The 27584-nt window shown below is 42.3% G+C and overlaps 1 protein-coding gene across 1 annotated transcript in view; it reads right to left on the bottom strand.

The window, feature by feature from the left end:
• LOC110261267 (uncharacterized) overlaps window positions 1-10311 on the bottom strand; it is a 341592-nt gene extending 331281 nt beyond the window's left edge. Inside the window, exon 1 of the transcript XR_014805424.1 lies at window positions 10048-10311. The gene's annotated coding sequence lies outside the window, so the exon portion shown is untranslated. The remainder of the gene's footprint in view (window positions 1-10047) is intronic.
• Between the last annotated feature and the right edge of the window lie 17273 nt (window positions 10312-27584).

Genomic DNA, 27584 nt, shown 5'->3' with positions numbered 1-27584 from the left:
TCTTATTTTTGTCTTTTTGCTTTTCCTAGGGCCGATCCCGTGGCATATGTAGGTTTCCCGTGGCATATGCCAGCTCCAATCGAAGCTGCAGCCGCCAGCCTACCCCACAGCCACAGCAATGCTGGATCCAAGCCGTGTCTGTGACCTACGCCACAGCTCATGGCAACGCTGGATCCTTAACCCACTGAGCAAAGCCAGGGATCAAACCTGCAACCTCAAGGTTCCTAGTTGACTTTGTTAACCACTGCGCCACGACGGGAACACCAGGAGAGGACTCTTGATTCGTGCAACATGGCTGAATCTTACATGCATTTGGCCAAGTGAAAGAAACCAACTCTAAAATCCCACATACTGTATGATACCACTCATGGGACATTCTAGAAAACATAGACTCTCTGGAAGGTAAACAGATTTGGATCTGTGGTTGCCAACGGGTTGTTGTGGGAGGAGGGAGAATCTACAAAGGGAGCACACAAGGGATGTTAGAGTGATGAAACCGATCTGCATGGTACTTTGTTGATAGATACACAAACCTCTGCCTTTCTTCACCACCAAGAACGAATGTAACCATATGCAAACATTCTTTTTTTTAGCTTAACTGATATATAAATGATGCACAAGGAACTGCATGTATTTAATGTGTACAGTTTGATGGGTCTGGACATATGCAAACACTTATGATAACATCACCACAATCAAGGAAGTAGACATATCCGACACCTCCCAAACTTTAAAAAATCAATCTGAATATCAGGGGCTCCCAAAATAGAATGTAGATGGTGAAAAATGAACTTAACTAGATGCTGTAAACAGAATTTTAAAATGGTTCCTGGGAGTTCCCGTCGTGGCGCAGGGGTTAACGAATCCGACTAGGAACCATGAGGTTGCGGGTTCGGTCCCTGCCCTTGCTCAGTGGGTTGACGATTCGGTGTTGCCGTGAGCTGTGGTGTAGGTTGCAGATGCGGCTCGGATCCTGCGTTGCTGTGTCTCTGGCGTAGGCCAGTGGCTGAGGCTCTGATTCGAACCTCCATATGCCGAGGGAGCAGCCCTAGAAAAGGCAAAAAGACAAAAAAATAAAATAAAATAAAATAAAATGATTCCTAGACTTCCTGCCCTAATTCCTGTGACCAAGATCTCACAGCCATGATTATGTCACATTACATGTCAAATAGGATTTTTCAGATAGAACTAAAACTACTAACCAACTGACTTTCAGTTCATCAAAAAACAGATTTTTCCAGATGGATCTAATCTAATCACACAAGTGGTTTAAAACACAGAGTTTTTTCCAGCTCATAGCAGAAGTTAAACTGTAGGCAGAAGAGGGACCGTGGGCTGACTCTGAGGCAGTGGATCATTCCTGGCTTTGAAGTCTGCGGAAGCTACGTCCAAGGACCAGAAAGTAACTTCTAGGAGCTGAGAGTGAACTCAGCTGAAAGCCAGCAAGGAAATGAAGACTTCAGTCCGACAGCCGTGAGGAACTGGCATCTGCCCAGAAGCAGAAGGAGCATGGAAGTAGGTTCTCCCACAGAGCTTCCAGACAAGAGTCCAGCATCTTCCTGTCTGCCTTGCAAGCCCACGGGAGCCCACCTGGACCGCTAACCTACCCAGCTCTGAGCTCATAAATGCGTATTCTTTTTCAACCACTAGATTGTGATAACTTAACATAGCAAGAGAAAACGAATACACTGCATTACAAGTACAGCATATCCTCACTGGAGATGTTGGAGAAAAAAATGAACTGACCTACATAACTTTGGAAAACAGTGTTGTGACTGGCCATTGAAGATTAAAGACAAAAAGAACTGCCATGCAAACATTGTACTCTAATGGCAAGCTTTGTTTCTCATAGGAATACAGGCTAGCAATTCTGAAACTACTTTATATGCATGCTAGGATTAAACAAGTACATAATTTGTATATCATGGGAATCAGGTTTCTCACTAGTCCAGGAAGAAGTTACAAAAAAGTAAGGGGAAAGGCAAGAATGTAGATTACAGTATAGACATAAACTCAGGTTTATAGATAAGGCATAGAAATAAAAATGAGTTAGGGAGCTCCTGCTGTGGCTCAGTGGAAATGAATCAGACAAGTATCCATGAGGATTTGAGTTCCATCCCTGGCCTCGCTCAGTGGGTCGGGGACCCAGTATTGCCGTGAGCTGTGGTGTAGGTCACAGATGCGGCTTGGATCCGTATGGCTGTGGCTGTGGCGTAGGCTGGCAGCTACAGCTCTGATTCAATCCCTAGCCTGAGAACTTCCATATGCTGTTAGGTGCTGGCCTAAAAAGGAAAGAAAGAAAGATGACTTCCTTCCTAGATCTGTTCACCAACTGAGCCTAGAATCATGATGCCCAAGTAGTAATAATGAACCATCTAGTGCCCACATCTTAATTTCTAAATACCATCAAAGGAGCCCAGGCTCTTTGGAGAAATAGCTGACTTTGAACTGAGTCAGGAAATACACACAATGAGACTGGGGCGTCCAATAGTGCCAGGAAATAAGGAAGTGCTTAAACAAAACAAGAAAAAAAAAATATATATATATCATGAAGAATAGCAGTCACCTGAAAGAGCCTACAGTGGCCAAAGCTGGAACGACTGTAATAGCACATATTGATACTACTGGATTATAACCTAAACAATAAAATAAATATTCATTAGTCTGTACTGATTGATAAATGATCGAATAAATAAACAGTGGCAAAGAGACGATCTTCTTTACCGAAGAAACTCCGGATAACAAACGTAGAAGGAATGAAAGATGTGCAGAATCACCGTTCGAACACAACAGTTATAACCACTGCAGGCACAGATCTCCGTGGAAGAATGCCAAAACTAGTGGGTAAAACTTTTAGAAGAAAGAGAGGGCAGGCACAGCTTCCAAGCATCTCCAACAAAATAGTTAATAATTACTGGCGTGTTTTTAACCCAAATCCGCACAATCTTTGATGCCCCTCCACCCACGAGGTACACCTGGATCGTGTTCCCTGTGGCCATGGGCTGGACTTAGTGAATTGCCTCTAATAAACAGATTACGGAAGAACAGTAGTTTTATATTGGAGAAAACGGACAGAAACCCCTTTCATCGGGTGATCAGGTCATGGTCTTTGTTTTACTCACACTGACTTCAAAGATGCTGGCTTTACTTTTCACACTAACCTGTGCTTTAATAAAAACAAAAGGCTATGTACCACTTTCTGAGATATTAATTGCGATGGTTAATTTTACGTGTCACCTTGACTGGGCTCAGGGATGTTCAGATACCTGATAAAACATTATTTCTGGCTGTGCCTGGGAGGGTGTTTCAGGATGAGATCAGCATTGGAGTCAGAAGACTGGTCAAGAGGGCCACCCTCATCCGTGTGGGTGGACACCATCCAATCCACTGAGGCCCTGAAGGGAGCGAAAAGGAGAAGGGAGGGCCCATTCCCTTCCCACTGAGCTAGGACATCCTTCTTCTGCTCTGGGACATCAGAGCTCCCGGTTCTCCGGCTTTTGACCTCCAGACCTTCCAGCACCAGCTCCACTGGTTGTCACTCAGAGTAAGTTACAGCACCAGCTGTCCTGGGTCTCCCCCCTGCAGGGGCAGATGTGAGCCTCCTCAGTCTTAGGAACTGCATGAACCACGTGAGCCAATTCCTATAACCAATCTCGATAGATATAGATAGATAGGGGAAAGAGAGAGAGGAACGCTATTGGTTCTGTTTATCTGGAGAACCCCAATACACCTATTTTCACATACCGCCTAGCATGGTCTTCATCTGCATACATGCAAATAAGTTTAAGTCCTTGACAAAGAGACCCACACCCTGCACCTATGGAATCAGAGACATCTTGCAATGATTGTGGATACATGTATGGGCATATTTTTTTCTAAGGAGAAACTTCATTCCTACTCAATCCAGGCATGAGGTACCCTCAAAGTGTTAAAAAAAAAACAGTAGTCTTGAAGATAGCTCTTTTTGCTTTTCTCTGTAGAAAATCCAGTGTTTCTATAAAGAAAATACTTGATGCGTACATGGAATAAATAAATAAATAAATGGTATAAAATGTTTAAATTACTTGGACTTTTACTGAAAATAATGATGCTATCTGGACTTGAGAAATAAATGATTCTCCAAACTTGAGCTTCTAGTTAGGCCAAAATAATAGCTACTATCATTTATCGGCAATTCATTTGTAGTTCAATACAGAATTTTCCTCTGTAGGGTTTTATCCTCATAAATAAGAGTAACCATGTGTCCCAGTTTATCCCTGCTGTTCCTGCATATTGTTTCATCCTGTCTGGTTTGGCATTTGTCCCGGACTTTTCATATTTTAATAAGGTATTACTTTAATACTTGCACCCTCACGAGCTAAGCTGGATTGGGTAGAGCTGCACTGTGTCCTCTCAGCTTCTGCCGGAACCTGCAAATGAAATGTCTGAGTTCCAGGTGCAGGAAAAGAGAGGGTTCGCTGAAACGCGTGCTGCCCCCAGCTGCAAGGCACCTGGCTGTAACCTCTCTTTTCCCAGCACTTTACAGACACAGGGTAATCACCACCTCCCTCCCAAGGACAGCGTGCAGGGCACTCAGTAACACTCAATGCTCCCTGACAGGGCACTAGGGACAGTGAGTTGTCCGTCAGGTCTCAGGCAGTGATGGCAGGAGAGTACGACACCGGCTCCTGCGGGTCCCCTGGAGAGGTAACTTGCACCACTGTTCCTGGGAGCACAAAGCCTTTTGCAGATGAGGGCGGTGGGGAGCAAGGGGAATTACAGGTTAGGCAATTCTAAGTTACGTTATGTGAAGTGAGTCTGTGAAGACAGAACAGTCTGACGCTCTTGCTATAGAGGTTTTTGTCATTTGTTGTGTAAGACTATTTTATTTCAGTAATATATATTAATGCTTTTTGTTTGGTTTGAAATAAACGTTTGACACCAATGAGCTCCAAAAGGAGCTCTAAAAATCATGAGACTCGATGTCAAATGGATACAGTGTCTAGATCTCAACAAACACAGGAAAATGGGAAAACACAGACTTGCTAAAGAAACACCAGCATCTATTGCGAGGCCGGTTCCTACGTTGAGAAGATAATGCCAAAGAGGCCCAACCTCATCCAGCTGCAAAGAACTCAGCTTTTCATTTAGATCAGGGAACTGTCCTCCTAAATTAATTTTCCTTAATTTGACTCCAAATATTTTCTGGGGAGTTCTCCTGTGGCACAGTGGGCTAAGGATCTGGTGTGGTCACTGCAGTGGCTCAGGTCACTTCTGTGGCACAGGTTTGATCCCAGGCCTGGGAACTCCCACATGCTGTGGGCACAGCCCAAAAAATTAATTAATTAATTTATAAAAGCAAATACTTTCATACACATAAAAAGTAAAGTGGCTGCTTTCATTTATATCAGGACCATCAAATATTTTAAATACAAAATTATTTGTTGATATGTGTCAATAAGTGTCCTATTTTTCCATCCAGTTATCGGCATCAAATTTAAGCTTTGGGAAATGTATCTGGTGGAAGGTAAAACATCCGTTGTCATTACAGGTGCTATAAATTCAGTAAAATTTTCTTTTGAAGAAAATATTACTTGATTTTGCAGCCATAACTCAGAAATTTTAGTGGATCACAGGATCTTCATAAAGATGATGTTTTTAATAAATTAAGAAGCCTATAGACCGGAAATGTATTTAAATTTGGCATTTATCACATATCATTAATGTATTAATTTATTTATTGTCTTTTTAGGACCACACCCATGGCATATGGAAGTTCCCAGGCTAGGGGACAAATCGGGCTATAGCTGCCAGCCTACACCACAGCCACAGCAATGTGGGACCTGAGCCACATCTTCGACCCACACCACAGCTCATGGCAACACCAGAGCTTTAACCCACTCAGCGAGGCCAGGGATCGAACCTTCATCCTCATGGATGCTAGTCATATTCGTTTCCGCTGAGTCATGATGGGAACTCCCATTCATGTGTTTAAATTTGGCAAGTATAAAAAGACAAAAAAATAATAATAATAATAATTTTGGAGTTCCCGTCGTGGCGCAGTGGTTAACGAATCCCACTAGGAACCATGAGGTGGCAGGTTCGGTCCCTGCCCTTGCTCAGTGGGTTAACGATCCGGCGTTGCCGTGAGCTGTGGTGTAGGTTGCAGACGCGGCTCGGATCCCGCGTTGCTGTGGCTCTGGCGTAGGCCGGTGGCCACAGCTCCGATTCAACCCCTGGCCTGGGAACCTCCATATGCCGCGGGAGCGGCCCAAGAAATAGCAACAACAACAACAACAAAAAGACGAAAAAATAATAATAATAAATTTGGCAAGTATATCCTGTCAAATGGGCAATCTTATAAGCTGCAGCTTTAGATGTTTTGGAAACTTGGAATTTAATATTATTGAAATAAAGCAAAGAGAATGGGTCCTAAAATTTAACTATTTAAAACTTTTATTTTACTCTCAAAAGTGTTGTCTGAAAAGTTTAGATGATACATTATAAGAATAATAACTCTACAAGGTATAAATAACACAGATTATCATTTTGCGGCTACATACGTACTTACACTCCCGAAATAATAAAGGGAAGACCCAAATTTACAGACAGATGAGAAATAAAATGACATATACGATTTAGTTTTTTCTTCTGTGACTGTGTTTTAGAGTCTCCCGGGACACACGGCTCAAAGTCACACAGCAAGACCTGGAAGGTCAGGGACTGGAGCCAAGTCGACGGAGAAGCAGTTAGTGAGAATTTATGATCTAAGGAGCAGCAGCAATACCATGTGCACGAAACACTGACATTGTCCTCAATGTGCTTCACCTATGAAGACCACAAAAAAAGAAAAGGAAAAAAAGCAATTCCATAACACAGGAGCCCTCAAAAGGTCCAAAATATCAAATTTAAAATTAAAGAGCCCAGAACAATAATCTACAGAATAACAGTGCTGACTGGAACAGGCTTTGAGAAAGGTTACCGTTTAGAAGAATTGCAAACCATATTTTCAAAAAGGAAGGCTAATGTCCACTCTAGGGAGGTGGGATGGAACATGCGGTTTGGTGGGTAACTGTATAGATGCAGAAAGCAAAACCAGCACAGCATCTGTTGGAACCTGAGGGTTCCCAATGGCCGGAAGATCAGCAGCTGCGATCACTAAGTGGAATGCTAGATTTTAACAATTATATTAGAAAGACTAAGTAAAACAGAAGCATTACAGCTGCTTAAACAGAAAAAAAAAAAAAAAGGATGTAACAGAGTTTGCCTATAATTAACAGCATCCATTTGGCAGACTGTTATTCAGTCATACACTCAACAAATAGTCACTGAATGCGTACAGCGTACCAGGAACTGCTCTATGCAGTAAGGAGAGAACAATAAACAAAACAAAATCCTTGCCCTCATGGAGAACTAGTCGAGAAAACAAACACCACTTTACAGGACTCTTAGACCACAATATGATAAAGAAGTGCGATGAAAACAACAAAGCCGGGCGTGGGGGCTGGAGCAGTGGGGTGGCCTGGGAAGAAAGACAAGCTTCTAGGAGCCCGCTTTATACATATGAACACATGTAATCCTCACAGGTATATAAGGTAAGTCTGCCATTATTTTCCTCATTTTATAGATGAGGAAACACACACCAGGCAGCTTAGCATCCTGTCCAAGGGCACACCTAGAAAGAGGCACCGTTATTTCAAATTCAGAAACTGTGTGGCTTGAGGGCACATCCCTCATCGTCATGTTAATACTGCTCATGACTTCAAGGAGGTGTGACTTTGAGCTGAGACCTCAATTAAGCAAGGGAGTCAGCCATGTGCCGCCCTGAAGAAAGATGACACCAGAGGGAACAGCAAGTGTGGAAGCTCTGATGAAGGGTATACTGGGCATATGCAAGAAACAGCAAAATCGCCCAAGGAGGAAATTGAGGGCAAAATGGTGTCAGATCATTAAGATACTGTGGCCAATTGAAAGGAGAACGGACGGTAGAGGTCTAGCTGTAGAATCAGAAAGATCAATCAGCGTAGTGCCACCCAGGTGACAGGTGATGGCGGCTTGGACCAAGGTGTTGATGGGCGGGAGGATCTTTTTGATGGATCCACTTGATCTACTGACTTTAAGTAAAGGGTATTAGTTAGGATAGTCTGGATGGGCCAAATTTAACCAGTCGAAGGGCCCTGTGAATAGGTCTGAGGCTTCCCTGAAGGAGAAGGAAAAACCCTCATGGAAAGCAGCTTCAGATTTTCCCAAGGCTTGCTCTGCAGAGTTCCAACTTGACTAATCAGCCCCCACAATCATGTAAACCAATTCCTGGCAAAGCATCTCTCCATACATATCTCCTACTATGCAGAGATATGTATGGATGTGAGTTAGAGTCAGAATATATGCTAAAGGTGTCATTAAATATTGGACATGGGTATGAGAGAAAGAGAAGTACTCTGAGCTTCATCAATTCCACACTTCTCCCACTGAAGCTGCCAAAAAACAATGCAATAATCACTTATTTTAACCTCCTTTGGCACTGTCTTCTCATACCCATGTCATGTCTTTGGGCAAAATATCAGCAATAAAAACACAGCCAGCTATCCCATTGCATATTCGGATGAACTGTACAAAATACCTAAATCTATGAATTCCTATGAAGGGGTCCATTTACAGAAATGGCAGCCAGAGCCCTTCCCTCTGGACAGAGACCCATTGCTGAGAGACCTAACAGATGTAACAGGAAGCAAACCAGAATGTCCTAAATGGTAGAATTTTCCAGTAAGATGTGGTCCATTTATGCAATCAGAAAGTATCAAAATGTTAGAAAATGATGTTTGACAGAAAAATAAGATAAAATGACTGCAATGTTTTACTATTAAAGCTAATTCAGAATATTTGAGACAGTAATTCAGAGCTTGAACTTTTATGTAAATAAGAGCTGAAATTGGGGGGGGGGGCTTTTTTGGGCTACACCCGCGGCATATGGAGGTTCCCAGGCTAGGGGTTGAATCAGAGCTGTAGCCGCTGGCCTACACCACAGCTACAGCCATGAGGGATCCAAGCCTCATCTGCGACCTGCACCATAGCTCTCGGCAATGCTGGATCCTTAACCCACTGAGTGAGGCCAGGGATGGAACCTGCATCCTCATGGATGCTAGTCAGATTCATTTCTGCTGCACCATGACGGGAACTCCCAAGAGCTGCTAAATCCTGAGTCAATCACATGTTACCAGTATTTCTTTGGTTCGTGTATGTAAACTCCCTGAGCCTCTCTTCTTGCCCGTCCAGGTTACCATAGTGAGGAAGAGGGTGGCGAGGCTCAACAGTGAGCAAGGAGTATCAGGTCAGTCTAGTGATCCTTTGTGGATGTACGTCTGACATGCACATCTATACACACACATGTGAAAAGACACACGACATGTCATACAGCTACATGTACACACAGAGTATAGTCAATGTCTATGTATAGAGAGCGAGGTGTATATGTTTTGTTTTTGTTTTGTCTTTTTGCTTTTTTCTAGGGCCGCTCCCGTGCATATGGAGGTTCCCAGGCTAGGGGTCCAATCGGAGCTGTAGCCGCCGGCCTACACCAGAGCCACAGCAACGTGGGATCCAAGCCACATCTGCGACCTACACCACAGCTCACGGCAACGCCAGATCCTTCACCCACTGAGCAAGGCCAGGGATGGAACCTGCAATCTCATGGTTCCTAGTCGGATTCATTAACCCCTGCGCCACGACGGGAACTCCGTGTTTTAAGTAAAACACAAAATTACTTTCATTTCACACTGAATACCAGATGTGAATCTCTGGTTGGGTTTGTGAATTCATTTCACTCAGTCAATAAATATTTACTGAAGCACCTTTATGTTACAAGCACAAAATGCTAAGTACCGGGGGATAACGTGATAAATATAATGGCTTTTACGCTTTTGTTTATTTTCCAAGGTTTCTATAATGAGTTTAAATTACTTTTTAAACATACAAAATTATTCTAAGGACAGTGAAGCTTACAAAAGAACATAAAATTTGCTCTAACCATATATAGAGAGAAAGGGAATACCAAAAAATAATAATACCTACAAGGCACCTGGCTCCACTGTGACCAAGATAACAGCAGCTCACCCCGAGTCTGCTCCCATTACATCTGGAATGACTTTCTCTGTTCCAGGAGCTGAAGCCCCAAAGCTCCCCCTCCATCTCTTGGGTGAGTCCTGCCATTATTTCAGCACGCTCTCATGACGGCATCTCCTTTCCTAACCGCCTTCAGAGTCTCGTGGACAGATACAAGGCTTCCTGAAAATGTTTTCCAGCAGGAGCTTTGTCTTCCCAGGAACTGCCTCATCTGTGTTAGAGGGAGTGTGTGTGTGTGTGTGTGTGTGTGTGTGTGTGTGTGTGTGTGTGTGTTTAACTCAATTATCCATTCCACCACCTTCTGCTTCCTGGCTGAAAGAGGAATTACAAGATATATGGTCTGCTGGGCTTTCCTATCACAGACACCCTCCGTGTCCTCAATTTCTGTCTCTGCAAAAAAAGCACAATAATGGCCACCCTGCTCGTTTAAAATACATTAGCAGTTATTAAGTGGGTTTAGGAATGCAAACATACCATTCTGAAATGAAAGGGTGTTTAAACTGTGTGAAGCAGTGATGAGCCCATCTCCTTTAAAGGCGTTTTCCTTTGGGGCCACGGCTTCCATCCCTTATGAAAAGAAGGATAATGCTTGGACCAATTTCACATAGCTATTACAAAAGAGCATCTAAAATGTTATTTTAAGCTACTGGAAAACTATCCTCCAAAAAAAATGTCAGCTTAGTGCTTATCGATAGTAATTTGAAATACACAGGATGTCAGGGTGAACTATGTACCCCCGTCCTCACAGATAAAATATACTACATGAGTTCAAAGCATTTATTCAAATATCTCTCCTGAGAGGCTAGCAGGGCTGCTGCTGCTCGAACAGTCCCTGCACGAGATGCAGAAAACCCAAGGAGTCCGAGGTTCTGCTAGAAGATGAAGGACTCCCAGCTCCCCAGCCCTCATCAATCTCTCCAGCAGGCTAGAGGGGCGCTGCTTTCCTGCTGCAGTTTTATCAACAGGAGGCAATGAGCTACTGTTGCCATGTACACTCAGGCTTGACGACCAAAAGATAAATACTTTAACTCTTACGCTTCAGAAAACAGAAAGGCTGGCTAAACGCAAAGAAATAAAGAAATTAGGTCACGGGGCACCCACAGAAATGAGTTCACAGAGAAACAAGCACCAGCTTATTCTCCAAGCTCCAGATGCTGACTCTCCACGGTGACCTCACCCAGACAACAAAGGGACACTGCAGAGACCAGCACAAAGATGATTCATCAATATGCATTATTTATTGTGTAAAGTTCTTTGTCGATTCCCTTTATGCTTTATTTCTGATGCTTTTCCTTTGTGAGTAAGGTTCATGCCAGGATGAATCATTCCTTTCCTGTGCTCCTTCTGTGCAGCAGGTTTTGTGTGCCTCACTCTGTACTGTGTTGTCATCAGTTTATTTCAGCTATTGTGCACCTGTTCTCCTCCCTATCGGCACCACCCTACCAGGGGGCGACATGAGACACAACCCACAGGTAGACCCGGAGTCAGTGCACTGTGCCTCCTTCAAAAGCACACTGTTATTGGGACAGCCTTGAAGTCACTCTGATTTTTTTTTTTTTAATTCACAAAAGATCATCAAGGACTGAGAACTGAGCAATATCATCAAACCCTGTAAATCATGGATCTGATTTACATTTATACAACACCAACAACAGCAGAAGACGCCTTCTTTTCAAGTATTCATAGAACACTCACCAAGATTCTGTCTTGCATACCTTGGGTCATGAAAGACATCATGACAAACCCCAAATAACTGAAATCACAAAAGGCATGTTCTCTGACCATAAAGGAACTAATCTAGGAATTAACAGAAATATAATAGGACCATACATAAATGTTTGGCAATTAAACAAAACATATATACTCCATATATAAAAGTTGGTAAGCCTCCAAAGATTATAAAATATTTCAAGCTGAATAAAAATAAAAATAAAGCACACTAGAGTTTCCTGGTGGCTCAGTGGGTTAGGATCCAGCATTGTCACTGCAAGCAGTTCGGGTTGCTGCTATGGTGCAGGTTCAATCCCAGGCTAGGAACTTAACACTCACATGCTATCAGCATGGCAAAAAAAGAGAGAGAGAAGGAGGGAGGGAGACAGCACACACCTATGTCTGCGGGATGCAAAGCTAAAGCAGTCCTTGGAGGGTATTTTAAGCATTAAATGTTTCTAGTAGGAAAAAAAGGTATCAAACCAATAATCCAACAAATTAGAGGGGAAAAGAACAAAATAAAGCCAAAGCTAGAAAGGCCACGATTCTATAGCTGGTACTATCATAGTGCCTTTAAAAATTCCAGTTAAAGAATAATTCTAATACCAGGCTTTCTGTGAAATGTGAATAGGTGTTCAAAATTTGCAGAGAAAACATTTCAGCTGAAATATTCAATGTGCAGAACATGTACAGAGCCCCACTGTGCGTGAGGCGTTTTCCCAGGCACAGGAAGGATGAAAGGTAGTTGAAAAGGGCATGTTTGCTGCTCGCACATATTTTCATCATAACATGAGAGCAGCAATTAAAACCTGAAGCAAAACGTTTAAAGTATGATGGGAAGAGTCGAACCAATGTGTAGGGTGGAGATCCAGGAAGTCCCTGGTGACCAGTTTTCTTAAACCTTCTTTGTACTGTATTTGAAGAATCTGGGGCGTTCCCATCATGGCTCAGTGGTTAACAAACTGGAGGAGTATCCATGAAGACGCGAGTTCGATCCCTGGCCTCAATCAGTGGGTGAAGGGTCCGATTTGACCCCTATCCTGGGAATCTCCATATACCGTGGGTGTAGCCCTAAAAAAGACAAAAAAAAAAAAGAATTTTGCTTTTAATAAAACTATTGGTGTGTAAAAGCTTTTAAGTTACCAGGCTACACTGACCCCCTCGTACTATTTCCACCACAAGAGAACTGAAAGATAAGGTAAGTATCATTATAACTATTTAAATTAGTGGACACTTAGACCTAGAAATAGTATCCGTTATCAATCGTTACTAATAGTTTGAAAAACATGGACAACGAGGTTCCGACGAAGCAGTATAGGTCATGGGTAAAGGACTGCCTTTGACCCTCCCAGATTCTTGCTTCTCCTTTAAAACATTTCTTCTTTTTAATCTTTTTAGGGCCGAACCCATGGCATATGGAGGCTCCCAGGCTAGGAAGCCAATTGGAGATGTAGCTGCTGGCCTATGCCACAGCCACAGCAACCAGTGCTGGATCCTTAACCCACTGAGCAAGGTCAGAGAGTGAACCTTTGTCCTCATGGATGCTGCTCAGATTCACTTCCAGTGAGCCACAATGGGGACTCTTCCCTTAAGACCTCACTTGTCTGCCCTAGAGAAGATGCAGTCTCTGGGAGGAATGGGGTGGAGGGAATGTTTAGTTACACCTTGTCTGATTGTAGGCAGGAAACCAGGCCTCACAAACCCACAGACTGTGGGATTATTCACTATATACGATGCTTAGCCAGGTGCATCCTGTTAAAAACAGTCAAAGGATACAGATAATGATGGATGATGCTCCTGATAACTTATCTCATTCTTGCAGTAAGCATGCAAGGCAGGCTTTGTTATACCCATTTTAAAGACAGGAAAACTCAAGGGCCAGGAAGCTGAATGACAAGCCACATGGTTTGGCCCAGTGCAGGGCTGGGGATCCCAAGGCTGGCAGATTTGTGTTTGTATCCCATCACAGTTTGGCTGGAACTGCATGGCTTTCTCTCCTCTGACAGTGACTCCTCAGGCTCTGGAGCAGGACAGAGGAGGGTTTCCTGACAGAAGGGGTACAAAGAAGTGCTGGAGAAATTGCTATTTACTCAATCAAAATACTGTGGTATTCGTGCAACTGCAGCAGTCCTTAAGGGCCTTGAAGGGTTAGTGCACACACACACACAGCCAAGGAATCTAAAGGATGGAAAAACCTGCTCCAATATCTTCTGCCTTTGAAATTCCTTACATAAATTCAAAGAAGATTATAATTTTTGTTTGAAAAAATAATACCTGACTAAGGCTACTAGCTTTAATTTTACTTGGTAGGTCTTGACATGAATTTTGGAATCACTAGATGTAAGTAACAGAAAAAAGATCAGAGGGTCTTCCGGAAAAAATAATGCAAACTTGGGGCTAATTTTGTGATATCAGTCTTTAATAGTCTTGGAGCTATTTACTCTTGGAGAACTCTGTGGGACTTTTTTTTTTTTCCCCCTTTGATGTGGACCATTTCATTCTGTGCGCCTTTTTCCAACTCAGTGTATTTTATAATGATATCCATCATGTCTGTTTGTCAGTTTATGGCAGCTTAAAAAATTGCCTCAAGGCCAGTAATGAGAAGAAATCTTTCCCACTTCCTCTAGATTGTTTTATGTGCTTCACAGTTTTCTGCACCAAATAATAAAAAATAATGTTGCTTTCGAAACTGTCCTTTATCTTGCCTCTCTTTTTCTTTTAATCCTTTATGGGTTATTTCCCTTTGCTTTACTATGTTTATTCCACTGTGGGTTTGCTCACACTGAAGAAGATATAAAAGAATACATCCTCAAGATGGAAAGTTTTCTAAAGGCTTCATTTCAGTTAACCTTTAATCCTTAAAAGAAACTATCCAGAGTTTTTAATATGTATCCTCTCCCCCCTTCTCCTACCCCTCCCTCAATAGATAGATAGATAGATAGATAGATAGATAGATAGATAGATAGACAGACAGATCCATCCATCTACATGTATCTATATCTGCAACAGTATCCCACGCTTTAAGAACTGTTCTCTGAAACAGAAAAATTGATACACGCTAGGGAAGAGGGTGGACACTTAGCTGAGCTCTGAAGAAACTGCTAGCTAACTTTAATATGGAAAGAAATTTACGATTTCCTCAGTTCAATTATATTAGCACCTGGAAGGTGTCTCTAAGTCTGGGAAAGGTCAATTGTTTCTGGTGTTGTTAGAAATATGTTGGTGGTGATCAGGGGAACATGAAATTTTTCCAGGATGCCATGGCTTATACTCTATCTATCTACAACATCCAGTTGTGCAATGAGTCTATGCTTGGATTACCACTCAGCAGTGCTTGGCATTTCCAAAACATTATTTCCATTTCCATTCCATCACAAAAAGCTTTAAGCTTCCCCTCTGGAGTCAGGAGGCAGGTAATAAATTATTTCAAGACAAACATTTTCTAAAGCATAGTCCTTTTCTGAGAATTATCTGTATTAGCATCCTTCATTCATTATGGAGTTTTGATTACCTACAACTTGAGAGGATATGAGGGTCAGTCTATCATAAGTAAAAATGGCAAATAAGAAAAAATTATGTTTATTTGCTTTTGGCCTCAATCCATGTCTGCTGAAGGAATGAAAGAATGGCAGATGGATGGACGGAGCAATGGATAGAGGTATGGATGGATGGATGAACAAACAGGTAGAGAGACAAAGGGTTACATGGAACAGTTTTGACAGTTCTTTGGGGAAATATATATATATATATTTTTTTTTCTGTATTAGTTGAGCCTGATATAACAAATTATCACACACAGAGTGACTTAAAACCCATTTATCCCTCATAGTTCTGGAGGAGCAAAGTTCAGGATCCAGTGGTGCAGATCCAGCGGCTGCCGAGAGCCTGAGTCCTGGTTTGCGAGATGGCCATCTTCTGTGTCTTCACATGGTGGTGAGAACCAGCCAGCTCTCTGGCCTCTTCCTGCAAGGCACTAACCCCATGAGGTCCTACCTCCAAATCCCATCATGTTGGAGGGAGTATTTCAACAAATGAATGCTAGGGGGACACAAAAGGACCACTGTAACATAGCATATCATATAATTCTTACTCTCTGCTCTCATTTTGTGAAAACTGAGGCTGCACTGGCACATCATATTTTTCTACTTTTTGTCCTTCTCTCCTTTTCCTTCTTTCATCACGATTACCGGCACATACACAAAAATGACTATTCATGTACTTTGTCCTGTTGAGTAGAAAGGAAATGTTCTTACCCAAAGGAAAACTCTGTGTGTGTGTGCGTGTGTGTGTGTGTGTGTGTGTGTGTGTGCACAGTACTGAAAGTAACTGTTTCCTGAAGATGCTCTCACAGTTGGGTGTGGGACGCCCTTGAGAACACTGGTCACTGTTACCTAGAAACAGTGGTAACAAGCCAGGAACAGGACACGCGCTGCCCACAGCAGTAGGACAGAACCAGCCTCTCTTGTTGGATGCTTTTGTTTACTTTGAGAAAAAGGAGATCCTGAGGCAGTGTGGGACTTTGTCAGACCAAAAAAAATATTCACCATAACTTACCATGCTCCAGGCTACGACCTCTTCTTGGATGCAGCCGTTACATTTGGGTAATCAGCCCGTATGCCCCTTCCTGCCCTCCTGCATTAAACCTGTCTTCCTCGTCACAACATCACCCTGGAGCCGCAAAGGATTAACGGGTGGGAATGGAGGCAACATGGAAGTGGAAAAAGAGGAAGCAGACTGCTGTTCTGCACGGCCAGTCTTTATGCCATGAGGCTCCAAACGTGGGCCTTGTGAGCTCTTCTTGTTACCGGAATGCAAGTCCACGTGCCTAATCCACAATGAAGCCAAGCGATACCGACACATCGGAATTTGGAGCAGGGAAGGGTTTATTGCAGGGTCATGCAAGGAGACAGATGGCTCAGGCCTTAAAAACCCAAACTCCTGGAAGGCTTTCAGCAAAGGCCTTTTAAAGGAAAGGCAAGGGAGAGGCGTGGTTAGTTGTTGCAGGCTTCATAGTGTCAGATCCTTTGTTCTTGTAGCTCTTCTCCTCAAAACAAATGTTATCCTCTGTTCCATGATTTTTTCTCTAAAGGTGTAATATACAAAGAGGTCCCTTGTGGCCTAGCACATTAAAGATCCAGCATTGTCATTGCAATGGCTCAGGGTGCTGCTGTGGCTTGGGTTTGATCCCTTGTCCAGTAAGTTCCACATGCCATGAATGTGGCAAAAAAAAAAGAAAAAAAAAAGTATACTCTACAAGGAAGGAAAGTGGAAGCGTTAAAGCCTGTCCTCCACGCCCCCTGTGGCTTCTATCACTTAACAAATCCCATAAGCAACATGACATCATTACCTCTCATCTTACTGGTTCAAGGTCCCAAGCACTGACTTTAGCTTTTGGGGCTCTGGGCCCCAGCTAAGAGGAGGGACACCAGTACACAGGCTGGCCACCCTGAGTGGGAGCATCCATCTGGCACCCAGCCTGGATCCTCGCACCAGTACCCAGGCCTGGCTGAAGAGGCAGATCTCAGCTAGCAGCACCTCTAGGCCAGGTCCCCCGAACCGGCCCAGCTATCACTGAAGGGGCAAGGTGTCTGGGACCCAGCCAGCCCTCAAGGCTCCTTAGGCCAAGCAAACAGTGGCCAGGTCCCAGGAAGACTTCTGCTGCCATTAGATCATGGAAATGGGGCCTGCGCCCACCCACCCAATGGCAGTGGCAAGGGCTCTGGAGCGCTGCAGGACACAGCCTGCTCCAGCCCCCCACCCCAAGCCCTCCCAGTGGCCCAAGGCCGGGAGAGCACCCAAGGAGAAGGCCACAATCTGTTCCTCACCACCCTCTGCTGTGGGGACCACTGTTTGAGGAGCAGGACCTCTAATGGTCCTACCCCAATGGTCACATGCCCTAATGGTCGTGCACTCATCTCCCACTGACAGCTGAACCACTAACAGCCACGCATTAAAGGTTACATGCCTGCCCAGCCCCCGGCCATCCCATTACATTTTCACACTTACTGAAATGACGCTTTCATTTGTGTATTAACTCATGGGATCAGAGTAAAAACAATATCAGAGTAGAGCAATAAGGTTCTAGTGAAACCTTAGTTTAACGTGTCACCTCCTAAAGGTATTCATGTTTGAGGTTGTCTCTAGAAAAAAGGATCAATACTCCTTTGGGATAATAGTAATAATAACAATGATAATGATTAAAACTATCATTGAGAATTGATTATATACCAGACACCGTTTGCTATGGACTGAATGTTTGTGTCCCTTCCAAATTCACAGGTTGAAACCCCAACCAATGTGATGGTACTTGGAGGTGAGGCTTTGGGGTGGCAATTGCGGTGAGCTCTGGTCATGAGGAAGAGCCTCAGGATAGGATTCATGTCCTTATAAAAGAGGGGCTCTCTCCTCCTTCCCCTCTAACCCCTCCTCCCCTCCTCATCCACTCAGTCTACAACAATGTTTTATTGTATCCTGAACGAGGACACTGATTAAAGCCAAGGTTCAGAGGTCGCAATTGTCTGTTGTTGCTGTTTCACATTATTTTTATTTTTTCCATCATAGCTGGTTTACAGTGTTCTGTCGATTTTCTACGGTACGGCAAGGTTAGGTCACGATTGTGTATAACCGCGCAAAGGGTGGGAAGGAGCAGTAAACAGAGCCCTAGGCTGGGTCTCATGGACACGGAGGTGGAAATGTGCATGAGGGGTTGTAAGGTCGGCCGAAAGGACAGGACCCGAGTTCAGGCATCAGAGACTTTATTAGCGGGCTACAGTGCCGCTGACTCACAAAGGGAGGCCAGCAGCCAGCCGTTCGAGGAGGGAGGTTATATGTGAGTGCCGAGAAAAAGGGGGTTTCTGTGTAGAAGCTGATTGGCCATTTCTTCTGTAAATAGGGTGAAAAGAAACAGATCAATCAGCTTGGGAGAACTGTTAGCAGGATATGAACAGAAGCTTAGACATTCTCCTGGGTGAGGGAGTCTTTACGACGGGGTCACATGATTTCAGGAAGACTTAGTCATGTCTTGGTCATGTCTCCCCAGGAGCTGGGTGAGAGCCTAGAGCTAAGTCTTGTTTTTCCCGGGGCGAACCTAACAGAGGTTTGGGGAGAATTTCTTAGAACAACATGTGTAAGGGAGCATGGGATGCAGGGTTAGAAAGTGGGAGACACTGAACAAGAGAGTCACAGCAGAGGCCTCAGCTTACGTGATGGGCAGCACCACAGCTAGTGAGCTCCTTTGAGTACGTCCAAATGGAGGGGAGGAAGCCTGGGTTGTAACCTTCTGCCCTCTATTGACCCATCACTGAAGGTGGCCTGTCTCCCAAAGTGAGGTGTATACTCTTGAGTGGCAGGGCTTGAAGAGCACAGCCGGCAGCCAGCTGCCAAAACTCAACAGCAGGTGGGGGTAACGAATCTTCTGTTGGTAAAGGCATAATCTTGGTGGTACGCCATAGCATCACCTGCACATGGGGTCATAACCTGGGAAAATTTACTAAATATGAGAGATTAAGGATAGGTGTATCTCAAGAAATACTGAAATGTCTCATTTCTAAAGGAAGACATGGGTTTCACCAGGCAAGAAAAGTGATGAGGCTTACCAGCAGAGGACACATCATGTGCAAACAACTTGTGAGGAGAGTTTAAATTGAGGAATTGAAAGAGCCCAGGTGACGAAAGTAGAAAGCAAAGTGGGTACCAGGTATGGAATGGGATCAGACTCTGCAGAGCGTTCAGGCCTAAAAGGAGAGAACAAGGACAGGAGCAGAAATTAAAGGAAGTGTGAGCATCTTGTGTGTGAGCTCCCATCTGATTTTGAGAAGGGAAGTGGAAGTAAAGTGGAAACCATGCAATGCTTAGTTCAATTGCATTGGACTGCATTGGGAAACTGACCCAAATAAAAGCGGTTTTTGTTTTTGTTTTTTGTCTTTGGCTTTTTTAAGGTGGCACCCATGCCATATAGAGGTTCCCAGGCCAGGGATCAAATCAGAACTATAGCTGCCAGCCTACGCCAAAGCCACAGAAACGCCAGATCCAAGCCTCATCTGTGACCTGCACCACAGCTCACAGCAACACTAGATCCTTAACCCACTGAGCGAGGCCAGGGATCAAATCCACATCCTCATGGATCCCAGTCGGGTTTGTTAACCACTGAGCCATGACGGGAACTCCAACTCAAAGTTTTTAAAAATGTGGAGAATCACCCAGAAAAGAACCAAATTAAGTGAACATTGAAAGGTACAAGAAAAGAATGATCAACTCTGTTTTGTTCTTCTAATCCCTGTTCACAGCTTCCTGGCATCACATTTAACAAGTGAGTGGCCTGCTGTCTGAGCTCACACCAACAATGAGACCGAAATCTTAGATCATCTTCTCCAACTGTTGCAACTCCTACTAAAAAAAAACTAAATCAGCATTTCTTAGAGTAGCTAGTTTTGAAACACATAGGATGAATTGCTCTCTAGGGCATGTTTAAGAATTTGGAAAAAATATAAGGCAATTTAAAAGGCAATAAGCTATTTTACTCAGCAGTGTGGCCATCTAAAAATGCATCCTGCTCCAGCTTTAAACTCTGTCTCCTGCATCTTTGATTTTCAACACTAAGAAATAACATCGTGATGCTTCTCTCCAAATGAATGTTACTGGAAGCGTCCATAGTGAGAAAGAACAAACCAGAAAACACACAAAAACTTATTTGTAGATTTACTGGTGACTGATTAATGTGCACAAATAAAAAAACAATTTACCTGTATCCAAGAACTTAACCCAAGAAAACATGCAATGTGCTTAAGGCTCTTAGAAATAAAATTACAAGGAGTTCCCACCATAGCGCAGTGGTTAACGAATCCGACTAGGAACTATGAGGTTATGGGTTCGATCCCTGGCCTTGCTCAGTGGGTTAAGGATCGAGCATTGCCATGAGCTGTGATGCAGGTCACAGACGCAGCTCAGATCCCACATTGCTATGGCTCTGGCGTAGGTTGGCAGCTACAGCTCTGATTAGACCCCTATCTTGGGAACCTCTATATGCTACAGAAGCAGCCCTAGAAAAGGCAAAAAGAAAAAAGAAAAGAAAAAGAAATAAAATTACAAAATGTACCAATGGTTGTAATCCGAGCAAAACTTTTAGCATTAAAAACTTAATTTGACATTTATTTTGGTGTTAGTTTCATTTTTATTACAAATATATTATTTCTCAGTAATAACATTCTCCATTTCCGCATAAATATTGATACATAAGAAGGAGGAAGGATGGTGGAATAGAGGACTTGAGCTCACCTCCTCTCATAGAAACATCAAAATCACAACTAACTCTGAACAACCATTAACAAAAAAGACTGGCAACTACCAAGAAAACTATTTTACACCCAAAGACAAAGAAGATGCCACAATGAGCCAAAGGGGCACTCTGATGATATGAGTAAATCCCACACCTGCTGGGTGGGTAACCCACAAATTGGAAAATAACTGTATCTGAGACGTACTCCCACAGGAGTGAGAGTTCAGAACCTCACACCAGGTTCCCCAGCATGAGGGTCTGGCATCAGGAGGAAGATCTCCCAGAACATTTGGCTCTGAAGACCAGTGGGTCTTGAGTGCAGTAACTCCACAGACCTTGGGTAAACAGAGACTCCATTCTTAGAGAGCACACACAAGGTTTCACATGTATTCGGTCCCAGGGCAAAGCAGTGACTCCACAGGAATCTGGGACCTGTGGGTCATGGAGGGACTCCTGAGGAGATCAGGGTTGGCTCTGGCTTACTGTGTGTGTATCACACTAGAAGCAGAGGCCCCAGAGAATAATCATTGGCATGAGCTCCCCCAGAAGTCATCATTTTGGAAACAAGACCTAGCCATACCCAACAGCCTACAGGCTCCAGTGCTGGGATACCTCTGGACAAACAACCAACAGGGTGGGAACACAACCTGGCCACTGCCTAAAGTCGCTCTGGGCACACAGCTGCCTCTAAACACACCCTTTGACATGGCCCTGCCCACCACAGGGACAAGACCCAGCTCCACCCACCAGAGGGCAGGCCCCAGTCACTCCACCAGGAAGCCTGCACAAACCACTGGATCAACCTCACACATGAGACACAAGAAGCAAGAGGGGCTACAACCCTGCAGACCACAGAATGGAAACCACAAACACAGAAAGTTCGATAAAAGGCAATGGTAGAGAAATACATTCCAGATAAAGGAACAAGACAAAACCCCAGAAGGACAACTAAGTCAAGTGGGAACAGGCCAACCTAATTCAAAGTAATGACAGTAAAGATGATCCAGGATCTCATAAAATAGAGGCACAGAAATAAATATTACAAGCAATGTTCAACAAAGAGATAGAAGACTTGAAAAACAAACAGAAAGAAATGAACAATACAATAGTTGAAATGAAAAACACACTAGAAGGAATCAACAGCAGAACACATGAGGCAAAGGAATGAATAAGTGACCTAGAAGACAGACTGGTGGAAATCACTACCACACAACAGAAATGAAGAGAAAAGAATGAAAAGAAATGAGGACAGCTTCACTGTCAAGCTCACTAGTAAAGGCAAAAATATAGTAAAGATAGTAAATCATGTACACACAAAACCAGCAATCAGGAGCAGAGTACGAACACAGGATATTGGAAAGACACTTAAAATTAAAAGACCAGCAACTTAAAATAATCTTGTTTACATAGACTGCTAATATCAAAACCTCGTGGCAACACAAACCAAAAAACTACAATAGATACACACATAAAAAGAAAAAGCAACCTAAACACAACATTAAAGATAGTCATCAAATCACAAGAGAAAAGAATAAAAGAGAGAGGGAACAGAAAAGACCTACAAAAACAAATCCAAAACAATTTTTAAATGGAAATACGAACATACATATCAATAACTATCTTAAATGTAAGTGGAGTAAATATTTCAACAACAACAAAAATATAGATTGGCTAAATGGATAGAAACAAGACCTGTATATATGTGGTCAATGAGAAACCCACTTCAAATCTAGGGATACATAGAAATAAAGTGAGGGGATGGAAAGGGGTATTCCACACAAATGGAAATCAAAAGAAAGCTAGAGGAGTTCCCGTCGTGGCGCAGTGGTTAACAAATCCGACTAGGAACCATGAGGTTGCGGGTTCGGTCCCTGCCCTTGCTTAGTGGGTTAACGATCCGGCATTGCCGTGAGCTGTGGTGTAGGTTGCAGACGCAGCTTGGATCCTGCGTTGCTGTGGCTCTGGCATAGGCTGGTGGCCACAGCTCCGATTCGACCCCTAGCCCGGGAACATCCATATGCCGTGGGAGTGGCCCAAGAAATAGCAAAAAGGCAAAAAAAAAAAAAAAAAGAAAAAGAAAAAGAAAAAAAAGAAAGCTAGAGTAGCAATATTCACATCAGACAAAATAGACTTTAAAAGAAAGATGGTTACAAGAGACAGAGAATCAGTGATCAATCTAAGGATCAATTCTAGATGAAGATATAGCAATTGTAAATATATATGCGCCCAACATAGGAGCACCTCAATATATAAGGCAACTGCTAATGGCCATAAAAGGAGCAATCAATAGTAACACAATTATAGGGGGAGACTTAACACCCTATTTATAGCAATGGACAGATCATTCAAACAGAAAATCAACAAGGAAACACAGGTCTTAAATGATGTATTAGATCAGATATTTACAGAACATTCCATCGAAAAATAGTGGAATACACATTCTTCTTAAGAACACACAGAACATTCTCTAGGATAGATCACATTCTGGGCCACAAATTAAGCCTTGGTAAATTTAAGAAAATTGAAATTATATCAAATATCATTTCCAACCACAATGCTATAAGACTAGAAATCAACAACAAGAAAAAAACTGCAAAAGGGAGTTCCCGTTGTGGTGCAGTGGTTAGCAAATCCGACTAGGAACCATGAGGTTGCAGATTCAATCCCTGCCCTTGCTCAGTGGGTTAACGATCCGGCGTTGCCGTGAGCTGCAGTGTAGGTTGCAGACGTGAGCTGCAGTGTAGGTTGCAGACGTGGCTCGGATCCCGCGTTGCTGTGGCTCTGGTGTAGGCTGGTGGCTACAGCTCCGATTCGACCCCTAGCCTGGGAACCTCCATATGCCGTGAGGAGCGGCCCAAAGAAATAGCAAAAAGACAAAAAAAAAAAAAATGCAAAAGATACAAACAAATGGAGATTTAAAAATATGCTACTAAATAACCAAGGGGTCACTGAACAAAATCAAAGAGGAAATATTAAAAAAATACCTAGAGGTAAATAAATGAAAATGAAAATACAACTCAAAACTTTTGGGATGCAACAAAAGCAGTTCTAAGAGGGAAGTTTAGAGCAATATAAACTAGACAAAGCAACTAGACAAAGAAGAACAAACAAAATCGAAAGTGTAAGGAAAGAAATCATAAAGATCAGAGAAGAAATAAATGAAATAGATGAAGAGAACAACAGAAAAGATCAATGAAACTAAAAACTCGTTCTCTAAAAAGATACACAAAATTAACAAACCTTTAGCCAGGCTCATCAAGAAAAATAGAGGGCTCAAATCAATAAAATCAGAAATGAAAAAGAAGCAATTATAATAGACACCACAGAAATACAAAGGATCTTAAGAGACTATTACACACAGAAATACAAAGGATCTTAAGGATCTTAAGAGACTTATGCCAATAAAATGTACACCACAGAAGAAACAGACAAATTCTTAGACAGGTACAGCCTTCCAAGACTGAACCAGGAAGAAATAGAAAATATAAATAGACCAATTGCAAGAACTGTAATTGAAACTGTGATTTTAAAACTTCCATTAAAAACCCCCAAAGTCCAAGACCAGATGGCTTCCCAGGAAAATTCTAACATTTAGAGAAGAGTTAACATCTACCTTTCTGAAACTATTCCCAAAAATTGCAGAGGAAGGAATACTCCTAAGTTCATTCTATGAGGCCACTATCACCCTGACACCAAAACCAGTCAAAGACACTACAAAAAAAGAAAAAAGGAGAGAGAGGGGGAGAAAATTACAGGCCAATACCAGTGATGAACATAAGTGCAAAATTCTCAACAAATTATTAGCAAACTGAACCCAATGATACATTAAAAGGATCATATACCATGATTAAGTGGAATTTATCCCAGGGATGCAAGGATTCTTCAATATCAACTAATTCAGTCAATGTGATACCCCATAGTAACAAACTGAAGCATAAAAACCGTATGGTTGACTAGAAAGTCCAGAAATAAACCCATGCACCTATGATAAACTAATCTATGACCAAGGAGGCAAGAATATAGAATAATGAAAAGACAGTTTCTTCAAAAAGTGGTGCTGTGAAAACTGGACAGCTATATGTAAAAGAATGAAATTAGAACACTCTCTTAACACCATATCCAAAATAAATTCAAATTGTATTAAAGACCTAAATATAAGACTGGATACTATAAAACTCTTAGAGGAAAGCACAGTCCAAATACTCTGATGTAAATTGCAGCAATATCTTCTCAGATCTACCTCCTAGAGTAATGAAAATAAAAACAAAAAATAACTAATAGGATCTACTTAAACTTAACAGCTTTTGCACAGCAAAAGAAACCATTAACAAAATGAAAAGACAACCCATAGAATGGGAGAAAATACGTGCAAACGAAGCAACTGACTAGGGGTTAATCATCAAAATTAATACAAACAGCTCCTGCAGCTCAAGATAAAAAAAAAAAAAAAAAAAAAAAAAAAAAAACAATCAAAAACTGGGCAGAAGATCCAAATAAATGTTTACCTAAAGAAGACATACAGAACCCCTAGCCTGGGAACCTCCATATGCCGCGGGAGCGGCCCAAGAAATAGCAATAACAACAACAACAACAACAAAAAGACAAAAGACAAAAGACAAAAAAAAAAAAAAAAGAAGACATACAGGAGTTCCCGTCGTGGCCCAGTGGTTAACGAATCTGACTAGGAACCATGAGGTTGCGGGTTCGGTCCCTGCCCTTGCTCAGTGGGTTAATGATCCGGCATTGCTGTGAGCTGTGGTGTAGGTTGCAGACGCGGCTCGGATCCTGCTTTGCTGTGGCTCTGGCGTAGGCTGGCAGCCACAGCTCCGATTCAACCCCTAGCCTGGGAACCTCCATATGCTGCTTGAGCGACCCAAGAAATAGCAACAACAACAACAACAACAAAAAGACAAAAAAAAAAAAAGAAGACATACAGATGGCCAAAAAATACATGAAAAGATGTTCAGCATCATTAATTATCAGAAAAATGCAAATCAAAACTACTATGAGATACCCCCTTACACCCAGCCAGAATGGCCATCATCAAAAAGTCTACAAACAATGAATGCTGGAGAGGATGTGGAGAAAGTGAACCCTCTTATACTGTTGGTAGGAATGTAAATTGGTACAAACACTATGGAAACCAGTATGGAAGTTCCTCAAAAAACTAAAAACAGAACTACCATATGATCCAGCAATCACACTCCTAGGCATTTATCCAGAGAAAAGCATAATTTGAAAAGACACATGCACCCCAATGTTCACTGCAGCACTATATACAATAGTCAAGACATGGAAGCAACCTAACTGTCCATCGATAGAAGAATGGATAAAGAAGATGTGGTACATATATACAATGGAATATTACTCAACTATAAAAAGAAGGAAACAACGCCATTTGTAGCAACATGGAAGGATCTAGAAATTACCATGCTAAGTGAAATTAGTCAGATAGTGAGACAACAACATCAAATGCATATGCCAATCCCAAATCCCCTTTGGTATCCATAAATTTTTCAAAGTCTCTGAGTCTGTTTCTGTCCCATAAATAAATTCATTTGTGTCCTTTTCTTAGATTTCATATGTAAGTGATATCATATGATGCTTATATTTCACAAGTGACAAATGAACTTATTTATGGAACAGAAACAGACTCAGAGACTTTGAAAACTTTATGGATACCAGAAGGAAGAGGCGAGGGGGGGATGGACTGGGGATTTGGGATTGGCATATGCACACTGAGGTATGTGGAATGACTGGCCAATAGGGACTTGCTATATAAGCACAGAGAACTCTACCCCATGTTCTATGATAATCTACATAGGAAAAGAATCTGAAAGAGAATGGATGTGCATATGTGTATAATTGAATCATGTTGTTATACAGAAGAAATTATCACAACATTGTAAATTGACTATAATAAAACTTTAAAAATGGGAAAAATGGTTGCAAATCAAAAAAAGCAGTCACATCAATAGATGCAAAAAAAAAGCTTCTAACAAAATTCAACACCCATTCTTTATAAAAATTCTGAAGAAAGTGGGCGTAGGGGGAACCCACTTAAACATAATAAAGGCCATATTTGACAAACACACAAGTAACATCATTCTCAATGGTGAAAAGCTGAAAGCATTTCCTGTAAGATCAGGAACAAGACAAGGATGTCCACTCTAGACACTTTTATTTAATGGAGTATTGGAGGTCCTAACCATGGCAATCAGAGACAGAAAAGAAACAAAGGGTAATTCAAATTGGAAAATAAGTAAAACTGTCCTTGTCTGCTGATGACATGATACTATACATAGAAAAGCCTAATGAGGCTGACAGAAACTGCTGGAGCTTATCAATGACTTCAGTAAAGGTGCAGTATACAAAATTAATACAGAGAAATCTACTGTATTTCTATACACTAACAATGAAAAGTCAGAAAGAGGAATTAAGAAAACAATTCCATTTACCACTGTATCAAAGAGAATAAAAGACTTAGGAATAAACCTCAGCA

This window comes from Sus scrofa, chromosome 6 (assembly GCF_054392235.1).
Source record: "Sus scrofa isolate SSC_HxYL_T2T_F1_AM1 chromosome 6, Sscrofa_HxYL_maternal_Yorkshire_Landrace_v2.0, whole genome shotgun sequence".
Lineage (NCBI taxonomy): Eukaryota > Metazoa > Chordata > Mammalia > Artiodactyla > Suidae > Sus > Sus scrofa.
The sequence above is the reverse complement of the archived record's forward strand: the minus strand, read 5'-3'. Positions and strand labels throughout refer to the sequence as shown.